The sequence below is a fragment of the Ceratina calcarata genome, unplaced genomic scaffold (genome assembly GCF_001652005.2).
Source record: "Ceratina calcarata isolate Rehan_Ccalc_2016 unplaced genomic scaffold, ASM165200v1 scaffold40.2, whole genome shotgun sequence".
NCBI lineage: Eukaryota > Metazoa > Arthropoda > Insecta > Hymenoptera > Apidae > Ceratina > Ceratina calcarata.
Window position 1 is genome coordinate 80,215 of NW_017163422.1, and position 21,655 is coordinate 101,869.

At 44.5% G+C, this 21,655-nt stretch overlaps 1 protein-coding gene and 1 long non-coding RNA gene across 4 annotated transcripts in view; one reads left to right on the forward strand and one right to left on the reverse strand.

Annotated features, from left to right (window-relative positions):
* The window catches only part of LOC108626451 (amyloid beta A4 precursor protein-binding family B member 1-interacting protein), a 122,791-nt gene that overhangs the window by 69,018 nt on the left and 32,118 nt on the right, over nucleotides 1-21,655 (forward strand). The window lies entirely within an intron of this gene.
* Nucleotides 19,780-20,992, reverse strand: LOC108626452 (uncharacterized). Its single transcript, XR_001916693.2, has 4 exons — nucleotides 20,887-20,992; nucleotides 20,460-20,650; nucleotides 19,998-20,405; nucleotides 19,780-19,918 (listed from the first exon to the last, which is right to left on the reverse strand). It is a non-coding gene; the product is annotated as an uncharacterized LOC108626452 (long non-coding RNA).

Here is a 21,655-nt window from a genome sequence, read left to right on the forward strand (position 1 = left end):
CCAACTTCAGTTTGATTTCCTGCCAAGAGTTAAGTCGGTCATTGTACCAGTATCACGAGAATACTGGCAGATGATTCATTCATAAATTTGAGAAATAACTTTCCCTACTTCGCCTGATCGCCCGGGGAAACCGGTCTATTAGCGTTTATTAAATCTTCGATTTTCGATTACATAATCGAATCGTACAATTCATCCCGCTCGAAACTGATACCGTCAAAGTTCGTTATTAATGGGAAAACATTCGCGTTAGTTGAACGCGCAGCCATGCATGGGGAACTTTTCGAAAGTTTGCTCCGATCTTCGTGCCGATCCCTCTCCCCTCGCGTCACTCGCGATGGAAATCGTCTACGCAAGACATTACGCATCGATTTCCATGGAACTGTGTGAAACGTGCACACGTTGCTTCATAAAAAAACGAGTACCTAGTAATGCTAGAATGCAAATAAATATTAAAAGAGAAATTCCGGTTGCGCGTTAAGAATTCTACCAATGGAATGCTTATCGCAATTTATACTATGTTCAATTTTCTTATTACATTCAATGCTGGTTCGAAACAAACGTGCACGTATTATATTGTGATTGGGTTTCAATTTTCACCCTCTGGCTGGTTTGTAGAAGCATATCTCGAGTCGCAAAGTTCCAGTCATGCGTTTCCACGCGATAATTGCCGGGAGCCGCTCGCGTCATGAATCTGCGTCCAATAATAATTCAAATTAACGATGCTCGCGTTACATCGGGTAGCGAGCATATAATTCAGCGAGCTTCTTTCTTCCGGCCGTGAGGCAGAACTCCGCCGAGGTCCGCCACGCCGGCAAGGATTTAGGTCTACCATTAATTTCGCTTTATCTCACCTTGACCCTAACTCCTTCCATCGCCTCCTTTTAATCTTCACGAGGCTGCAGTAAGAAGTTATTACGACGCTTCCTTCCGGCGAGGCGGGTCGTAATTGTTATGATTCCAACGGCGATCTCGAAACGAAAAAAGGTCCTTTATCCATGTCTTTAAACCCTCGATAGTGCATTTTTAATTACACTGTTTTTACTATCGTCCACAATAATGAAATCACACGATCGTTTCGTACTATTAAGGTAACGTTAACGATATCTAAGAGGTCGCGATGCGATTTCATGGTGCAATGTCTCACCCTATGGCAATCGCCACGTAGGGTGGCCTCGAAGCGTGCTGCGGCCGTTAAGGGAAATCCGAACACGTGTCGCGAACCCTTTTCTCCGGGAGCAGGGCGCGAACGTTGCAGCAGCAGCGGCAGCAGGCTTAAGTGGGCAACGAGAAAATGGACTGTAGTGTAAAGTTACCTCGAATCTACAGTTACGGCCATTGTTGCAGCCTGTTCTGTCGGCTCTGAAGTGGCTGCTTGAATTACGGCCCTGAAGCCTTGCTCGAATGGTTCGCGCGCGGTGACGGAGTGCCACGGCGTGTACGTATGCATGCATGCATGCATGCATAGGCCCTTAAATGCGTTGCCGCGATATAAACATTTAACGCGGACGATCGAACCATCGATCGTAATGGACTCGTAACGTTGCGATCAATGGTGCCTGTCGTTGCGCAAAGAGAGAGAGAGACGACAATATTCGATACGCTTAGCGTGGGATTTAAATAATGCGATCATTTCGCTTTACTGTTTCTTCCCCGAGGCTATCCGCTTCGAACACAGGCACACTGCGTTCGTATTTGCTGCTATCTAATTTTCGTTTCCGTTTACATCACACATTTCTAACACGCAAACAAATACTCGATTGAATCTTATAAAAGATCACCGTGCTTAGAAATATAACGCGATAAATTGACAGAATTTATACGACCTGCCTCGTTAGAATCGTTCGGTCGCACCGTTGTTAACGCCCGGTTCTCCGTTCCAAGGTAGGGTGAAAAAACTGTGTTACAGATTACGCTAATTACCGTGTTCGTTATCTGCATCGTGTTCTCGTCGGTGCGTGCGACAGATAAATCGAAGCTCGGTTCGACCGCGCTACCAAGGCCGGTTATCACCGTGGCCAACAAAGACGGAAGTCAGCCGGCCGTAGCCTCTGTTCAGTTTCACGACGTGGTGCGCGCGGGCCGTTTTTTTTCTCTCTCTCTCTCTCCCTAAACTCGAGGCCCGATAAGAGGAAGCGATAAAAGTCGTTGGAAGCCGCTCCGAAACCTTGGTAACGTCGTGGTTGCAGGTCGAGGGCCGGGATGATTCAGCGCCAGCTGCGTGGCTGAGGGCCAACTCACCCGAAACTCGCCCCCGAAATTTGTTAGTCAAAATCGGAGGAGGAAGTGACACTGGCGACGATCGATCCTCCCTCGTCGCGATTCGATGGATACACGTTATACATATACTACGTGTACGCAGTATCGAAGGGTCTTCGTTCTTCGAAAATTACTCGATGGGATTTATGACTCGACGTGTCGTTTCTTTTTTACGTCGATCGCGAACGATCGGAATTGGTATAAATTATGAATCACTCCGCCTCGCCGTTCTCCTTGTCTCGGTAAATCATGCGGTGTCGCGTGATTACCTGCTATCCCCTGTTCCCCCCCTCGTGCTCCTCGTTCCACGGACAATGTTGCACGAAAATGACTGGGTTCTCAAAGTTCTGTCGTGGGTGGTTCGCACAAGATATATAGTCAATATGACAAGAAAAAAGATTAAATTCCACGTAAATAGCTACATATTACTGCATTTTTGTCGAACGTTTCTTCGTGGAGCGTTCGGTCTATCGATTAGAATCTACCCCCCAAAACTTGGAGCGTCCAGCACGCGTAATTAAAGTCCTGGAGACTAAAACGATTTCCACGAAAGCGGAACGAAGCTGGACGACAGTGAGCTTCCAACTCCGAACGTGCTGGCCGGAGATGGAGGGAAATATAATTTCAATCGCGAAAAGGGAATCCGCTGCTACAGGCGGTGGCGAGCGTTGGCAACCAGTCGCGCCGTGCCTGTCCGTCCTCCCCTTCCGTGGGGGATGAAGCATGACTCACCGGGTGCTACCACCCCTGTTTTTCGGCCGTCTCGTGCCGGGAATTCACCCCAGGCCCGCGTCCCTCTTTGCCGATGGATCAAACGGGACGAGGAGAGAACGACGAGCATTATCATAATCCGTGTCGACGGGCTGTACGAAAAAAAATACGGAGTCAGCCTCTCTGTTCAGGTGTCGTTTCTGCGTCATTGTTTGCTACGTACGCGGAGATGATCCCAGTCACGATGACTCGGGGTGGAATCGTCACGCCCGATCGGACTGCTTTCGAACTTAACGCGATGGTCCTAATTCCTACTTGCACAGATGAGAAAAGGGGAGCGATACTTGGCTGATTCGCCACGTACCACGAAAAGCTGTGGCCCTTTCCTTTATTGCCGGTTCTGAGTCATTATTAGGTCGTCTCTCGTCGACTCTTACTAGGAACTCGAGTTCTGAGTTGGATATAAATGATTATCAATCCGAGTTTCCATGTTAAATTTCAGAACTGGTTATGCTTAAAGACCTTTCTTTGTTCGTTTCAAACGAGCTGGCGTCAAGTATATCATACGAAAAAGTATATGTATACTAAAAAGAGTTTCGACTCGTTCCCATATTACCATACCGAACCGATACGACGCGTCAGAAGACTCGCATCCGCATTTAAACCAGAAAAACTTGGTAGCTTATTTTCTTTTTATCGTCCAGCTGGATTTCGAATCGCCGGATTAAATGCGTAGCTGCGCGATGCTTTCGTCAGGAGGCTAAAAAGAGTGTTCCCGTGGCTTTTTTGGCGTGACGCCACAGTTAAGCGACGTGTCGTCATCGCGTTCGCTGAACGAATTAATCCCATTATTTTCGTTCGCCTCCTCCTCGCTTTGACGGCGGCCAGGAGACGGCGAACGCCGCGAACCGGCATCTGGAAAAGCTCGCATCTGCCACGCAATGTTGAGAAACGAGTTTCGATGTCGAAACGAGATTAGGCATACGTACCTTCCGAAGGCGGAGGAATACTCGATTTATGTGCTTCCTCCCACGAGCCGCAGTCGGTGCACGCAGGCGATCATTATTACCCGAAGACGGGGGTGAGTTTCGCGCTTGTCCACCCTCGAGACTCGAGGGGCGGAGGTTATCTCTTATCATCCTCGATTCGATCGATCGATGCCGAGAGAAATTATTGCCGGTTTCGATGGGCAGCTGAAAACGGGAAGCGGTCCTTTATCTCGATTCCGATCTGTTCAATTGGCTCCTTGAGTATTCGGCAACAAACCCGCTTATTCGATAACTTTCGTCTCGCTCTCCTCTCGATTCGAAATTCATTCACATGTTCCATTTATTTTCCGATGCGTTTACATAATTCCACACATTTCCAGGTTCGAATTCCGATTGTTAACTATCTCAATTTTTTGAATCGCAGTTAATATCTGTTAATTTTTACAATTCAGATCTGACAAATAGCGTAAAATATTCGAATATTTTCTTCCCTGAACATCGGACATACGTCCCGTGAGTATAGTTTTCCGATACCGCTGCTGTTCGGGGTTCATGATTTTTGCTCGAGGAACTCGCATTTGAAATTCATACGAGCGCGTACCGTGAATCGGAGTGGACGTAACACGACACGTTGCGTCGCTGCCGTGAACGATTTTCCAGGCTCTAGTCGACGCGGATATCGATCCCGCAGGCCGATGGACCTTTTTTGCGAGACCTCGGCTAGGGGATTCTGCGACTGACTGGTCGGCTCGCAAAAAGCGTCGACACACGGCCGAGCGAGAGAAAGATCTCGGTGTGGGCGAACAGTTATTATTGCTTGGCGCCAGACTGGAGGGGTATCCATGCTAAGAACGTGTTCCAACTTCGCTGTTCTCTCTTCCTCGCTGCCGCGGCACGGTGGAAGACTCGCAAGCGAAAGCGATGGAGTCATCGACAGCCTCCGGGAACGTAGCGTGCGCTTTCGACCCTTCCGTTACTCTCAAACCAACTGCACTCGTTTGATACTATACGTTTCTACTGTTCATTTGCCAAGGTTATAATTTTCTAAAGAAGAATTTACTTATTGTTTTATGGGTGAACGACTTCGATCTCTCTCGTTGATCTTCCTTTCGACTGTAGAATATGTACATAAAATAATAAGCTTATTTTTATTGAAAACTCTTCTCTAATTATTGTTCTACGTATTAAAATATTCTATAAATGATTTCTTTGTATCTCATCTTAAAAATCTCTGAGGGAGTCGATTATTCAGATTTCTACGAAGATAAATTTAAAAGATTCCTGCGACCATGTCGTAAATTCAACGAGAAGTCGCTGTCGATGTAAAGAATTCCTTTATAGTCGGTTTACCTGGGCCTGATTAGGTCCTTTGGAACGTCATTTATCACGAAGTGGTGGTGGGATCTTTTACAAAGTCCCAGCTATGATGTCGGACAACCCTAAACAAGGTGACCGCGCCAAGTAACCAGAAGCATTCCCTTTTCAACCAATTAAACTCTTCGTTACGGTCTTCCAAACATTTCTATTCTGTTTTACTATTCAGGATAAAGAGAGAAAGATTAGTCCGATTAGAGTGCATCACTCCGGACTTGATGTTTTCTTTATTGGAAATTCTACTTTTCTAAGTGGTAGCATTCTTTGGGTACCTTTTCCTAACATTTCTGAAATATTTCTTCGGCATTGCTGACATAATTTTTATCTAATCGCTGATACGTACAGTTATTTTTATTGCTAAACATTTGAAGTAGTTTATGGTTAAAATTCCTTACACAAGAGTTATTTCTCAACTAATAGAAAATCTGTAAGAACTTGTAAACGGGAATTGCATAAAATTGAAATTCGTGAAATTTTTGCATCTGGAGTAAAATAATCTCGCTTATCATTGATCACTGATTGTGAACAATATCGTCTAAATTCGCCTTTGATGGTTTCTTGCGACTTTGTTAAGATTCACTTAGCATCGAGAGATTCCAGGGACTCGTATACAATCGGCGGTGATGCGCAATGCGAACACGGGCTGCATACCTTCTGTGTAAGTGGGCACCACTGATAACGGGGCATACTCGTAACGTAGCCGTCGCTGGGAGTTGCACTAAATTCTCCCAGTTTCCGGGCGACGCCGCGTTAGATTCCGCATCTAACGAGCCGGCACCCACGTCGCGGAGGGCCGGACGATCGTAGAGCCTCGCGCAGATAACCCAAGCCCGCGAGGGTATCGACTTTCTTATTGTCATCCGGCGCGCAAAGGGAACGTAACGCGAGACATAACCGCAGAACGTCGCGACCAGATTACGGCGCCCATTACCACGTGCATTCTCTTTATTTCTTCCTGTCGTAACGGTTATGAACCGATGCAAGACGTTGTTGCACGTGTCTTAACGCGCGGGGAAATTCGAGCGGAGTTGGATGAACTCGGCAGAATTAGAGGATGACACTGTGGCAACTCGGCTTGCTATCAGTTTTCATAAAGTGTTTCACGTTTAGTAGACACGATTAATGAACAATTCTCTACACCTCGATATATATTTAATAACTTTATGACGGATCGTACAGCGTATAACACTTTCTACAAAGAAATTATTCATTGTTTCGGTACTACCTTCCTAGAATTGTCTACCCCTGTGTCATCTCGCGCGTATCTTGAGGAATGAAGTAAAGGGGCCGAGTTCGTTGTTCACCGACGACGCCACATGTGTCTCTAATGGGCTCGCGGACAGACTGGTAGCACTTATCTCCGCCACCACAGTCCTCTGCTCTTTTGTGCGACTTCGCACTCTCCTCGACGAAACGCGGGTTCCCTCTCGTTGAATGATGGACGCGTACACTTACTCCCTATCGTTTGGTGAACCTCGTCCGGACACCTCGCCTACAATGGCGCAGGTATAGAACGCATTGTCTCTAGACGAACTTAGAACAAACTTTCTTTCGTTCCACCGTTTGAATTCTACTTTATAAAAACGATGTATATTCAAAGAGATCGTATTGACTCGAGTCAGGCGACAATTTGCAAGTTGAACCTCGTTCAAATATTTACAATGACTCCCGTTGGTATTCGGACAAATTTCAAAATGAACTTTTATAACATTGGATCAAGCAACTTATTCAGTTTCGAAGCGTGTTCGAATATTAATGGCAGTCACTGTACGTACTAGCGATTATGACCCTTGGGAACGGTGTCGATTTCTGTATGCCGACTCGATGCTCTCCGTCGAGAGGATCCGAGAGGAGCCGAATCTTGGCATCTGTCCCAACAAAAGGACGGATTTCCCGGGGTGTGCCGTACAGCGTTAGACTCTGGCGTACGGAACGAGACGAAGATGCGATGAAGAGACAATGCAAGGATTACAGAGGCTCGTCGCGTCAAGGCCCATCATCCAGCGAGGCTCTCCCCGAGAGCGGAGTGCTCTGGGTGCTCCGGTTCGCTCTCGTGGCCTGACAAAAGGGTGGTTTTTCACACGGAAATGCCAGCACGACACTCGGGGCCGGATTAATCGAGCGGAACGAGTAGAGCGCGCGGAACACTCTCGACGAACGCGGCCGCGACCCGCGATCGTTACTCATTGTTCCATGCCCGAACGATTCCCTGGCGTGTTCCTGATTAAACTCCGCGATTGCGAAACTCCGGGTACCTGTTACCGTTCCGCGATCAAAACGATCTGGCCGGCGATTGGTTTTTTTTTCGCACAAGAGAAGTTCTGACACAGAGGACTGACCTTTTCGCCGTTCGCCGTTACAGAACAATTATATTGTTTAGGAACGTGAGAATGGATAGAGAACCGTCAATTTTTGTTTCATACGTTTCACGAATCGATCCACGGCTTCAGAAACAGTCTAGTTACGAAGCAATTGCTCGCCTTGAGCTCTGACTTACATCTCGTATTTAATTTGTTTTCGTTTGATATGCAAGAAACGTATAAATTGCGTGATTAGGATGTTGTATAAATTAATTGATGCATACAGTGTGTAATTATCATGTTTATCTTGTTGTGACTCATCTATGGCTCGTCTGTCGCCACACTCGCCGGTCACGTTGGGACACTTTAATAATATTGAAATATTTCTGTGAATACGTGATGGTAATAAAATTCTATCGGCTCGAAATAACAACCGTTTCACAACCACCGTATCGCTTATCTAGAAAAATGGAAGGGAATATCAGAAATGTGGGACAGAAAAGTACGTAGAAAGGGTCAAACGAGGAATCGTGGAGCAGGAACGTAATTTTCAAGCGGCTACGAAACAATCGGAACGAGCTACGTGTATTAAAGTACTATCCATGCATTATTCACGCACCTGAAAAGTAAAAATCAGCGACAAGGCTCGAGTTACTATCGTAATAAATCAGGCGGACACGGTGGTCATGGAATATACGCAAGCTCTGGCACGTGAAAGCTCCGCGGGTCAAGACGAAAAGCTTTACGTGACCAAACACGGTTACGGCGATTACTTGACCGTGACCGCGCGTAACCTTTGCTCCTCTGTTCTTTCGTTGCGTCGCGGCGAACGGGATTCCACCAGCGTTGGAACTTTTCGGATCTGAAACTCCGGAACGAGCCGGTCCGAAGATCTCTGGGAAGATCGGAAATTATGCTCGTTTGATGTCGGCTAAGCTTGAACGTTTGAGGAACGTATCGCTCTTCGTAGTTCCGGCTTAGTTAGAGGATCTGCTAACGGGACTTGAAGACCAACTTTCAAAGCTTGCTACGTCGACGCTACCAGAAAGATAATCTTGCCCCGAGTTCAGAAGTTTACGCGATGATTAACTTACCAACTAGTGTGTATCTTCAATTTATTTTAATCTGGCTCACAAATTGCTTTCCCGCCTCACTAAAGTCACATACACTCATTATACGCGTTTGTGGTGCGGTCGGAATGTTGAGAGACAAGAATCTGAAGTATTTTCAAAGGTTTTTCTCAAATGCACGCTGTAAGGAAATTCCATGAGTCAATCGCTTTCGCTTTCTTCCTCGGTCACGTGAAAACTACGAGCGAAATACGAGTCATTATTCATTCCAAATGAGTAAGCAACTTTTCCTAGAAGAATCTTTTATACGATGATTTCATTCCAGTGTAAACTTTAGCAGGAGTTCACTGATCCAAGTTTTTTTTAAACAGATAAGACAAATTTTATACTTCGCTCGATTCTGAATAATTTTTACTGCATTACTAATAATTTTACCAGCGTTCCCCGAATTGTATTTCGATCTTAATCTTTCTATTCTTTAATTCGTTATATGCATTTGTAAAACGAGCTGCATGTAATAAAATAATCAACTGTTTCACGTATTTGTTTTTATACGACTCGTATCAGTCAGATGGTAAAGTTCGGTACTTAATCTGTTATCGCTGGTGGGAATTCAGGGACCCTCGGAGTGTACTTATTTTTATCGTTCCCGTCCTAAATCGGTGAGCAGTCGCTTTTATTTTCAACGACGCGGCGAGACAGTTTCATTGACATACGCGGCGCCCCATTCCTTCGCGTTTCGATTCGAGGGTGAACCGTGGTCCCTTTATGGAGTGATTACTCGCGCTTTAAGATGAAGTCGAAATTTTCGGATGACTTGTCACAAGCCCCTGACTCGTTGAAATTGTTCCCTTCCACTCTTACCGCTTTTTACTCTGTTTCCACTTGTAAAAATTAGTCGAAACCTGGCTTTTGTTGTTCTAACATCGTCTTAGGTACCCGTTTGTAAATAAATTTATAAAAATTCAATGATGATTAAATTAAAATAGTTTAAATAAATTCTCTAACGTTTTCGTGTTCTGGAATTTCCGTAATTCAATATCAGTATTGAGAATGCACCCTCACGCTTGCTAACTAAAATCGTGCTGTGTTCAAACCGGGAGCCACGTGCTTCCAATTTCGAACGCTCTTCAACGACGGGATTTCTATTTACAGGTAAACGGAATCGGCAGGAATCGGTCGTGTAATTTGCGCTAAACGCGGCTGCTCGGGTACAGGGCAGAGAGGAACTGGGTTTCCTCTCAGTGTCGTCCGCATTAGAACTATTCCCGCTTAGGTCGTGAAGGTTGCGAGCAGAACGCAATCCGCAGATGTCGAGCAGCTGCCGCAGCAAATTGCTTTCGTGTCTTGCATTTAATCCGGCATTGGCAGCTTCTCTAGGCGAGTCGGGTCGCCGCAGCTGGCAGGGACTTTCGAATTCGACAATGCTCTTCTTTTTCTTTCCCTGTTTTAACCGCGTGTCCCGGAATAATATTTCTTAACTGAGACTTGGGTAACGAGCTTCCGGTTTCATGGCCTTCGCTCCGTCTCGAGAGATTTTTTTTCGGACTGAAAGTGTTTCGAGTTATTTTGAGAGGTTCAGGCGTCGAGGACGTTCACGAAATTTTCGATATTCAAACGCATGTACGGACTTCTATGTAAATTTAATTGCTCCGACGAAACAAGGAAATTAGGAGTTGTTTGATAAGTTTTGAATTTCGGCTCGTTATACGGCGCAGCTTTCAGTCTGGCATGAAAGTTTGGTTCTTGACTAACCGTCGAGTAACTTCGCTTAATCGCTCCAACCCTCGTCGCGATTTTATCAAGCGATATTTTATCGGGGACGAAAGTTCTCGCTCTGGTCACGAGCGAGAAAGTTTTCCGATATAATTCGCAGAATTTCGTTTGTCTTCGAGATTACGTCGAAAGGGGATTAGATCGAGAATCAGCCGACCGTTCCAGGCAATTATTTCTCACAGAAGGAAAAAAGTAGGGAGCACCGAGGGAAGCTGCGATCGCTTTTATTTTAGGATTGCGGCCGATTGTATATTACGGCACGGAGTTGCGTTAGGCTCGCGCCGCTATTGTGCAGCGGATTGCCTCGTAAAATCTAATACTTTGTGCTCGGATTAGACGGGTTTAGGGGCTCGCGACAAAAGCAACCACTTTGGGGGCTCGGCAGAAATCATTTCGTTCCATGCCGAGTCAGAGGGAAGTAGTGATGGTGTCTGATTACAGTCAGTTTTATTATAGTCTGAACAAATGATACTTTAGTTTAAAAAAATATTCTAATATTATTTGAAGGAAAAGTAAAATATTCGTTTTACGTCATTTACAATAAATTAGAGCAGTACAATTTAGATGTACTCGTTTAAATAACCCGACGTCGATTTATGTGCACTCCAGTAATTAACATAGGTATTATTGAAACAATAAATTTGTGATGTAGTAACTGGAAGATCGAAATCTGATAGAAAATAATTTCGTAATGGAATTACGATGAACGTAAAAAAATGATAAAGCACCTGAATGGTAATCTCGTGATCTAAAATTACCATTGGCCTCGCTCGGGAACCGCAAGGGATTGCCAGTTTATCGGGTCATGGATCTTCTTCACGCAGCTGGGTCCTCCGGAAGCGCGATGGCGCGGCGGGACGAATCGGGGAAGGGTTGGCGGCACGTCGATCGTAAAGATCGTTGTTCCAGCGAACAAGCTCAACGATACGCCGTAGACCTACGAGGCTTAACAGCCGTTTCCGGAAAGTTGGTAAATTGTGTGCCCATCGCACCGCGCCGCCGCGTCGTTGTGGCGCGTGCCTCCGCATAAATTGCCGGTGCACGCACAACCCCTTTCGCGCATAATACCTTTCCCCCCGCTCGTCGCTCGGTGCCCGTACGATGCGTGCGCTCGGTGCCGAAAATAAATCCGAGACACTGCCCGGTGCCAGATAATAATGAGCGTTATCGGGTGAACGCCGCTTCTGCATCAAGATTAATCGTGAATTTAAATGCGTTCACAGGGTTGATGCGAGGGGTAGATCCTGTAGTGCTGACCCTGGAGATAATCCTGCCGTGACCCGATCGGCCGTCTGGCACGGTAGATAAATAAAGGCTAATTGAACTTGTCGTCGAGTCATTGATAATTTTTTTAAATCTCTCGTCATCTCGTTACCCTGTTTTATGTAGCTAGTTACAAGGTCCTCCTACTTGATTCACGAATGCATACGGTACAACTTTTGGTCTGGTCTGCTTGTGCAACAAGTTTCACAAGTTCTCTCGTTAGGTGGTCTAACACGGTGGTGCGCGTTTCAGAGAAAAAAGTATGTTGCATAAGTGGTTGCAGTCCTATTTAGTCTAAGACGTCTTTTAATACGGTGCAGGCTCGTGGCTTTAAATAACCCTGGAGAATTTATTTGGTTGCATGGGAAACGTGTATACGCTGTGAATGGAAGAACAGAGTTGATAAGGAGCTCGGTCTCAAGTCGTGAAAGAGGAAACGCGTGAATAATAAGAATCCTAATTACGAAAACCGACAAAATTTTCAGCAATTTCTGTTTTAATGTAAACACTTTTTCGTACATTTATACATGAACTAATTTAATATGTGAAATAACGCTGCGGGGGTGAAACGACGTCTCATTGAAAAGCAAGTTCTAGTCTATTAGTACCTAACAATTGAATCTACATAAAATACACACGCGGAACCCTAACAGGATAAACTAATTTCCCTACGTTATTCTACTTCTCGACGAGTTCCCGCGGAGCCAAGGAAGCATACAATTAAGGCGCTATTGTACGCTCATCGCATGGAAAACCGAAATATCATCCCCTGCAGGCACGAAAAATATTGACACGGTAGAAGTAGAGCCGACCATATTGAAATAACCTGGATAACGAGAAAGAAAGAAGGTGGAGAATGAGAGCGAGGAGAAGCGACACACTCAAAAGGGGGAGAAAAGGGAAAGTGTGGGCGTAGGCCAACGCAAACAGAGGAGCACGGTATCAGTGCAATAAGTTGTAACAAATGGCTACCTCGCTCGTTCTCTTTCGTTCATTTTTCCTCTTTTTCCCCTCGTAAGAAGGTGTGCATTGAAAGGAAACAAGGGACGACGAAGGGGGGACGCGAAGAAGGAGACGGCGGGTGCCACGCCTCGGCATATAAAAATATCGGGCGACGGTGGGTGTTTAAATAAGCTTTCGGCCGCATCTATGCACGCGAGTGCTTGGAAACGAGACGAGAAAAAGGAGCGACGCTTGTCTCCACGTGGAATGAGAAATGACCTGCGAGAGGATATATCGGGTTTTATGGGGCCCATAAGAACCGCCGCGCCGCCACCAAAACGAACGGCGGGCAGCATTAATATTATTATTAGTGGAGTTCCACGGGGGCTGCGCCACTCGTAAATCATCTACCTTATACACGGGATTATTAATAATTATGTTACCGCGTTCGAATCCGCCCAAAGCTCACCGTGTTTCAGTTTAGTTTATAAGCTTTCGATGATATATCATCGATCATCGAAACTTTCTACAATTTATTGGATTATTGTGTCAAATTGGTATTATGTATAATTTATAACGTTACGTATCTCGAGGAATAATCGAACGTCTGGACATGAGACAGTGGCAGCGTAGTCGTTTTTAAACAAAGGCGCGCGATGCATCGTCTCGAGTCACTTCCGCCTGGCGAGACGCTTCCTCCGCTTATTGTCGCGCGAGGGACCCGCGCGCGATCGGAATGAAAATTTTCGGTCGCTAAGCGTGGCCGCGTCGCCAGAGAAAGTCGCCGGACCTCGGCCCGCCGATAATCAATTGTCGCCGATTGAATTGATTCGGTTAACAGCGCAGCAGTCTCGCGTAATTATTTTTACACCTTTAGGGCAGAGTGACGCTTTCTCTCCGACTTTGAGTTGCAAAACTTATTTGTCGTTTTAATGGTTGGTTCTCTGTACGATCGACGAGTGATCCGATAACGAACATATCATGCGGTAATGATCGATGCTTATCGGCACCGGACACAAGTAATGTGTTCCGGCTCCGAAACAGGTGGACAGCTCGCTTTTATAAAATTGGACACGCTCCGCTTCGAACAGATGCAACCGCGTGTCTCGGTAAATTTCATGCCTGTTTCTCTGTTCGCACGCAATTAATTCTAACCGCGATAGTCCGTAAGATAATTGTAATATTAACTGAGAAGATTGAATTCAATTAATCTATAGAATTTATCTGATCGTCTGAGTTGAAATATAGACGAACCTAAGTCACTGAAGCTACTCGTATCAGTTGATAAGCTTCGAGTTTGTATCATTGAATTACGTGTATTCGAGGAGTGACGAGGAATCGACTCGACGAACGCCGGTATTTATTTTAGCCAGTGTTCACATGCAAGGAACACGTGTAAAAATCCGTTGAGAATGAGGCGTGGAACGAGCCACTGAAGTTTGTGCTAACATGTTCGTAGGGCCTCCGTCTTTCAAGCGGTTCATCTTTGTCCGGGTCGGTTGCTCGTTCACGTACCAAAACCATGACTATTTACGAATGGAAACGTCATTTCTGAAGGCAAGAATTACTTCTTTGGTTGCCGGGCATCCGACACTATGGGCGGCTCGTTTACGTCGCGGTCCTCCCAGACCCTATGAAATATACAGCGAGGGTTCTACCCTTGAAACGGTAATAAAAACCGCCTTACATGTTGCCTCGCCTTACGAGCACATCGGTCCGTCTCGAGGACACTCCGTGTCCTATTTACACTGCACTCCTCACGTGCTACTTCGAGATGTCTACGTTTCAAGAACTTCGGTTCTCTCATCGTTAGAAGTTGCTGCTCGAACTTTCGTGTAGTTCGTTTAATGGAAATTCTTGTATGTTTATTGAACTGCACACTTTAAAAGAATCTCGTCTTAAGTTCTTAAATTAAAGTGTCATCTCATGCATATATACATATGTAGAATCGTATTCAATTTGTGACCATCGTATTTCCATTTTATTGCCTATATAATTTCTCAAACAAGAATCGAAGCAGCTTTTAAGAATCTATTCACATAAGTCAAAGTATCTCTATTCTTCGTGGGATAAATACAAAGGAATTACAGGTTCTGAACAATTTCCCTAAAGGGAACGTCTTCTTTCAGATCTTCTTGGATACTTTCTGCCCCTCCGTTTGTTCTCGAATCACCGGACAAATCCTTATTTCGATCCTGGCAAACTTCGTGATCCTTCGAGCAATACTGACCACGGCTACCCTTTGTCCGCTTTGTCAGAGTATATTGGCTTTTCTACTGTCTCGTTCCCTCGACTTTCAACTGCGATTTCCTGTTGTTTTATTCGCGTGGACCACCACGGTCAACCGCTGCCCGATCTGAAACTCTCGTTTTTTTTACGACTCCCTTACACTTTCGCTCTTCCAATCGAATAAAACGGGATTTCCCGGTTTTACAAAGTCGCGACATATACGTTTTACAAGTTTAAAAGTTTCTGCACAATACTGAACGATTCCTTTCTTTACCAACCTGTTCCACGCGGCTAGTCGAAATGGTTCTTGGAAATTGCCCAGCGAGCGTGAAGGATAGAAAGGATCAAAGGTTCGACAATTTATTTAACTGTTGGTTCGCGCAATAACGGGAAACAGTTACCCTTTTCACGCCGTTTGATCCTCGTGAAGAGATACTGGATTTCACGTGGGAAGTTAGAATGAATATTTTTTCACGATACGTCGAGTTCATAGAAATTTTAATCCCAAATAATCGAAGTAGTTTATTTGTTCTGTCTGAATGGGCGAATCCCGGCACATTCGAGTCATTTCCGAGGGAGAATACTTGAAGCCGACGAGACGCTGGCCCGTCGAGACGGTCGTCGTCTTTTGCAGAATGCATCCAGATCCGGCGGCACCGACTGCTCTCTATAAATAGTGGCCGGTGTTAACCGTGTTCGACTATTATTGGAAACGTCGCGGTTTTCCGTTCGATTTTCTTTGTTTTTCACGAAGGAACCAGTCTCGCGTCCGCGGTAGCTCAGCGGCACGGCACGGCGGCGTCGGCTACGTACGACGATTTTCTTTGACGGTCAGGGCCTGGTGGGCGTAACGAGACATGCAGCCGACGAAAATAGAAATCTGATACTTGAACCTCGAGCAGTTTTCGACCGAGTCGTTCGATCTATAAATAATTCCTATTGAAATAATATTTTACCGCGCGTGGGTGATCGATAAAAGATATACTCCGGATAGAAGAAGCATTGAAACCGATTTTCAATGGTCGCTGCATCGAATTTTGGGTGATATAAAAAAATCGTTGATCCAAGTGGAAAGTCGAGATAGCAGGGATGAAAAATACTCGTTCTTTGAAGATGGAACGCGTCGATATTTTCGTACGGCTGATTTGTCTGTTCACGGTTTGACGCGTGGGAAAAGACCATGTGACGGACACGTGGATTCCGGTTTTGGACCGGAGCCTGTCAATATTTCTCTTCCCCCCCGCTTTGTTCGGTGGTCACCGAAAATGGGGATGGCTCGGCACATCGAAATGGATTTTTTCATTTCTATTTTCATTTACCCCCCTTTCGCGGTCGAGAAAGCAATCGATTCGTGCGAGTCACGAACCAGTCGAAATATTTTTAACCGTCGTCAATTTTTATTCTAGCGACTCGAGTTTATCAGACGCTGAATTCGAAGCTTCGCTCTCGAATTTTATATATTTTTATCTTCCATTTAAATAGCAGCGAGTTTCTGAATGAAAAATCATTTTTCGATGGAGAATGCTGTGATTTTTCAAGTTTGAACATTTACTTTTGGTCTCTTTTTGATGTTCCGTTCCGGGGAGATTGGAATGTGTAAAATCCTACGTGTCCCTCGAAGAATGCCTCTTCTTTTCTTGTCGCGATGCCTCTAATCTCTCATTTTTCCCTGTCGGAACCGTTAGGGGAAGTTCTAATCGGCGAAACTCGGGACTCTCGACTCGAGAAAGACTCCGTCTATATTTACACCGGCGCGACGCGCCGCGCCGGGCACCAATGCACGATTGGGATGCATGGAAATGCCACAGGACGTGCTTAACGAGCGGAAGTACGTTGCAGCTGCAGTCGCGGGGAAAAGAAATTGTCCGGCAAAGTCTCACTTCGTCTCGTCCACTAACACGTTTTTTCAAGTACCTTCGTCGAAATTGTTTTATCAAGCTTCCTATTTTTTATTCTCATTTCTATCTGGCTACTCCCAACATTTTTAGGTATCAATTTTTACGTAGTTTACGCATGAAAAATTTAATCCCACAAAAAATTTGTTTTCTGCGAAACCTTTACTCATCGTTGAAAGGATTCAAAAGGGAGAGGAACCATTAAATTGCGGCCGTTCTTCTCAAAGGGTACGAGCTACGCGTGTACAAATTTATACGCAGGTCGGTTCTCGTCGCAGTGGAAAACAAATGGAAACGGGGCTGAATGCGTTCGGTACCTCTCGTTGACCAAAAGCCGGTCGATGAGTTCGCTCGGAGAGCGAAAGGACGGAAAGCCCTCTCTGCCGTGCTTTCCACGGGATTAGAATTTGTTGAAACGCGCGGCTGTGTCCACGGTCCTTTGTTTAACTTTCGGCTCGTTCCCCTCTCCGACGTTCGGTGATTTTTTAAATCCGATCTCTGAGGCCAGACGGTCACTCTGTGCAAGGGATACAATTTACGCACTCCCGGGACAAGTTCCAACGACTCCTGACAATCGTTTAAACTTTAAGTGAACCGATCCAAGTTTTCTGCCTGCAATCATTGAATCGTTACGAGCTCGGTCGGCTGATTGAAGCAGGAGTTCGCGGTGGTCTCGAATTCACAGATTTCTAGTCGTTTGAAAAGCGGACGAACGCGTGTACACGTGTTTTCTGACCCGGAAGCCGCGCAAGACGATTTGCCTTTCGCCAGTCAATTACCAGCGAATTGGAGCGTCTGTGCGCGCCGCTGAAGTGTCCACTTCCTTGAAACGATCCAATTTTGCTCGGGTGGCGAACCAATATCGTCCAATTGCTACCGCGCGGCCGCCCGCGAGAAATTGCTGCGAATCATTCCTAGTGCGCGTATCGCGCTCGTTTCGCAATTAACGTTTTCATTTCCCCCGTTGACCCTCCCTTTGAAGTCTGCGTAGTCGTTATTATATTTTCCTCGTTGCATCGATGTGAAAAATAAATAATGTCGCTTTCCAATTGAGATTCTATTTGGTTGAAATAAAATATAATTCGTACACATTTCCAGAATGTTGCGTTCAATGAAAATATTTGAAACTGCAGTTCATTCGCGTTGTCTTAAGGATTTATTGGCTATACAGTCAATCCGAAAAGTTTATGTACCTTAGAAAAACGGATTTCCTATAATTAAAAAGAAATCAGACGTCGGAAGAATAATGCTAATAATAAATAGCTACGTGCTAAAAAGTATAGAAGGAAATNACATCCTTAAAACAACATTTGGTTTCGAAGTATCTAATCAGTGTTTCCTCTTTGTCCTTATCTCGGCGAATAACTGTAATTGTTCTAATTGGCAGTTTTGCGTTACGTGCCGATCGGACTAAAGTACTTTTAATTGTTTACGTAAATATAATTAAGATTAATTACACGGTTCCCGACGTTGATAATTGAAAATCGTCGTAAATCATAACCAATTAACTAGTATTTTGACGTGACCCAAGTTTTAACTATACTCCGGGCCAATTATGCTGTTCAAAACGAAGTTCAGTTATTTTAACATAAATTAACAGAGCATTTCCCCGGTCCGTATTAATTGTCCAATCTAACAAAATTGTCAGCTAAAACGATCTGTATTTTATATACAAATGTGTGCCTATTAATAATTCTGGTTAATTTCGCGCGCGGCGATCGCCTCTGATCAATGCGAATCGATTTCGCAGTCTTCGGTCTCGTTCTTCGAGCCAATACCGTGGAACAATCACTCGACGAATGGTATAGACGGGTATACAAAAAGCGGGTATCGAGCATCGATTGATTCAAGCTCGAAATCGTCGACGGGGCTCATCCCGTTGCCAGTAATAACGCGAACAAACAACACGGTTTCCAATTACTGGGTCGCGCAATGAGCACGGGGCGTGGTCGATTAAAAGTCTATCGTACATCGCCGTGAGTTTTGCACGGTAACCCGGAAAAACCGAAATCCACCGGCATCGATCGTCCCTGCGCCGTTGTTCCCAATCGACTCCCGGTCGGATCCATTTCCCTCGCCGGTGGATCCGACTCGCGTTGACGAGCATCGGGAAAGGAAACCGGAGTCCGTTGATTTCCTCGTCACTTTTCGACGACGTTGATACAGTGCCAACTGGAACGTCGAGACGAACGAGAAAAATCGAGGAGGGAAAGAGGGATTGGAAAGCATTTTCCTTGCTCTATTTCTGTCTTCCGGTCGTAGGAAATCTCGGACACGATCGCGATGGCTGCTGTCAGCGGTGTGCTAATTAACGAAGGTGCGGGGTACCTTTTGGTTGTGCACGCGGTACCGGCTTTCAACGTCCGAAAACTGATTCATATTCGCGCGGGACGCGAATGTTTCACTTGTACCGTGTAACGATACACTAACGAGCGGGAGTAATTGCGTCTCGCGGCAACGTTAACTGGTTTTGCGAACTTTGTAAAATAATTAGCGAGCCTAATTACTACGGTAATGGAGTCTTTGTTGTGTCCACGGGTCGTGCGACTACGTTTATCTCTTGTCGGTGGGGAAAAGCGATCTCTGCTGACCCGTGTTCTAATTGTAAGTACGGCTTAATGCATTCATATGACACGCATTGAAATATTTAAAAACGTAAATTAACTTAATACGCTTTATAACTATTTTCATAAAGGATTATTGATTTTTCGCTTATACGAGTATTTTCTGTAGCTATATACAAGCAACTTGTTATTTAAGCTTCATAACTGATGTAAAAGAATTGTGGCTTGTGTAAAAACTTCACGATGCGGAAGGGTTAATTGGTAATTAATAACACTTGGCTAGAAGGGACTTTCTTAAAGGTTTTTTTCTTCCGGGCTAATTTTGATGCTGTGTTTAATCAAAGCATCTAAAGAAGACCTATTCTCTTTGCCAACAGGATTATAGAAAGAAAATCGTACAAAACATTATCCAATGTTACAAGTGATTTTAATACTCATCATACATATTTATGATCTCGTTACTCTTTAATACTACTACAATAATACTTGTTGTGGAAACGTTAACCAAAGCTTCGTTAGTGTGAACTTAATCTTCGATCGATTCATAATCTATTAAAAAAATTCGAAATTCATTAGAATTCACTGAGTAAATTTTACTTCTTCAAAATAATGAAAAATTGCTTTTTACCTTAGTCAATCATTGTTCAAAGTATTTTCCTCCTCTATCAGCGGCCGCTCGTAGTCACTTCGATTCCTCTGCCTGAAGCAGAACAGATAGATCAGGATGAAACAAATTGCCTTCACACCAAAGATGATGAAAAAAACCAATAGTAGTTCTATGTCCTGTTTATTTAGTAACTCGCTGGGCGTCGGTCGCGGGAGCGGTAACTCGGTCGGCGAATCAGTGTGCGAGCAATAAATAACGCAAGAAAAAATGGCAAGGAAAATGAGAAATCCATCACGACTCATTTCTTCGCAGAGGCTTAACTTCACTCTATGAATTAACTTGGACGAATGAAACGAGCAGTATTTAGCAAACATCCTCGCGCTGTCTTATCAAACAGTCAACATTGTCAACCGTCTTCAAACATAGAACCTACAATCATCATCGATCAATTTACTCAGCAACGGTAGGAAGTCGCTGCGTTACCTCTCCACATTATTCGTTTTGAAAACGCAGGGTATTCAATATCTTGCGTCTATCGAATCGCTGCAGATAAGCAGCATCCTGTTTACTCGTCGCCACGTTAAAACTTGTCGTTTTCACGACGTCGATAACACCTCATGCTTTTCACACGTGGGCACCCAAGGGTCTTTGTGTCACCCTTTGCTTGACTCCCACTGAAATTCACAAAAATTCTGGATGATCATTGGAACATGTATGGATACGTGTATCATGTTCTCGTATCGTGTCATTGTTACTCGTTGGGAATGAACAAGCGTTGTGTCATTAAATTATTTTATAATATACTAATAATAATGCAATATGTGCTAATTGCAAAATTTATAAACTGACGTGTATGTGTATACGTGCAACAATGATACGCCACGGTGACACTATGGAAATGGATACGTACCTTTACAGGATCGATGCGATGTCAATCAGTCGTAGCGTTGCGATGCCTGTTGCTCGTTTAATTGAATCCGGTGCCGGGAGAAATTGCCGAGACAATGGGTCGCCTTATTGCGCTCCCGTTTCCAGTTCGGATTTTAGAACAGCTATTTTTAACCGGGAAAAGCGGTTGCACGCGTGCTCATTGTTGTTATACAAGCGACCGGTTGTTGCGTAACACCCACCGCACTGTCTCCACCGATACGCTGTACCGTACTCGCTTTACACTCCGTTGGATGCAGCCTTGTGAAAGTGTGATACATTTCACAAATGCATTGATATTTATAATTATTATGAAAATTATAAAAATTATGTACATTAATATAAGTTAGAGAATTTTTTATTGGAAAATGTATGTCATTTTACATTCTAATTTTTATATATTTTTTTTTATATTATTTATAATTATAGATTATAGATTTATAGATAGTAGATTGTAGTTTTTATCGTAGTTCCTAATATTTAGCAAATTTTAGCGATCACAGGACGTTTCCTCATCTCTTATGACAAAATTTCTATTAAATTTAATTTTGCAAACTTCCGTGAAACTTTTCAATTGCATCAATTTCAAAATTTTGGAACTCCGTCGAGCAAGTCTCAACGAAAGGAAACTAACTTATATTTCCAGAACCATTGAGCTCAGTAGCTTCCGTATTTCCGTACTATTTCGTCCTTTTCAGAAGATTCAATAATGTCAGCTACTCGAGAAATATCATGAAACGGTATCGCGCTGA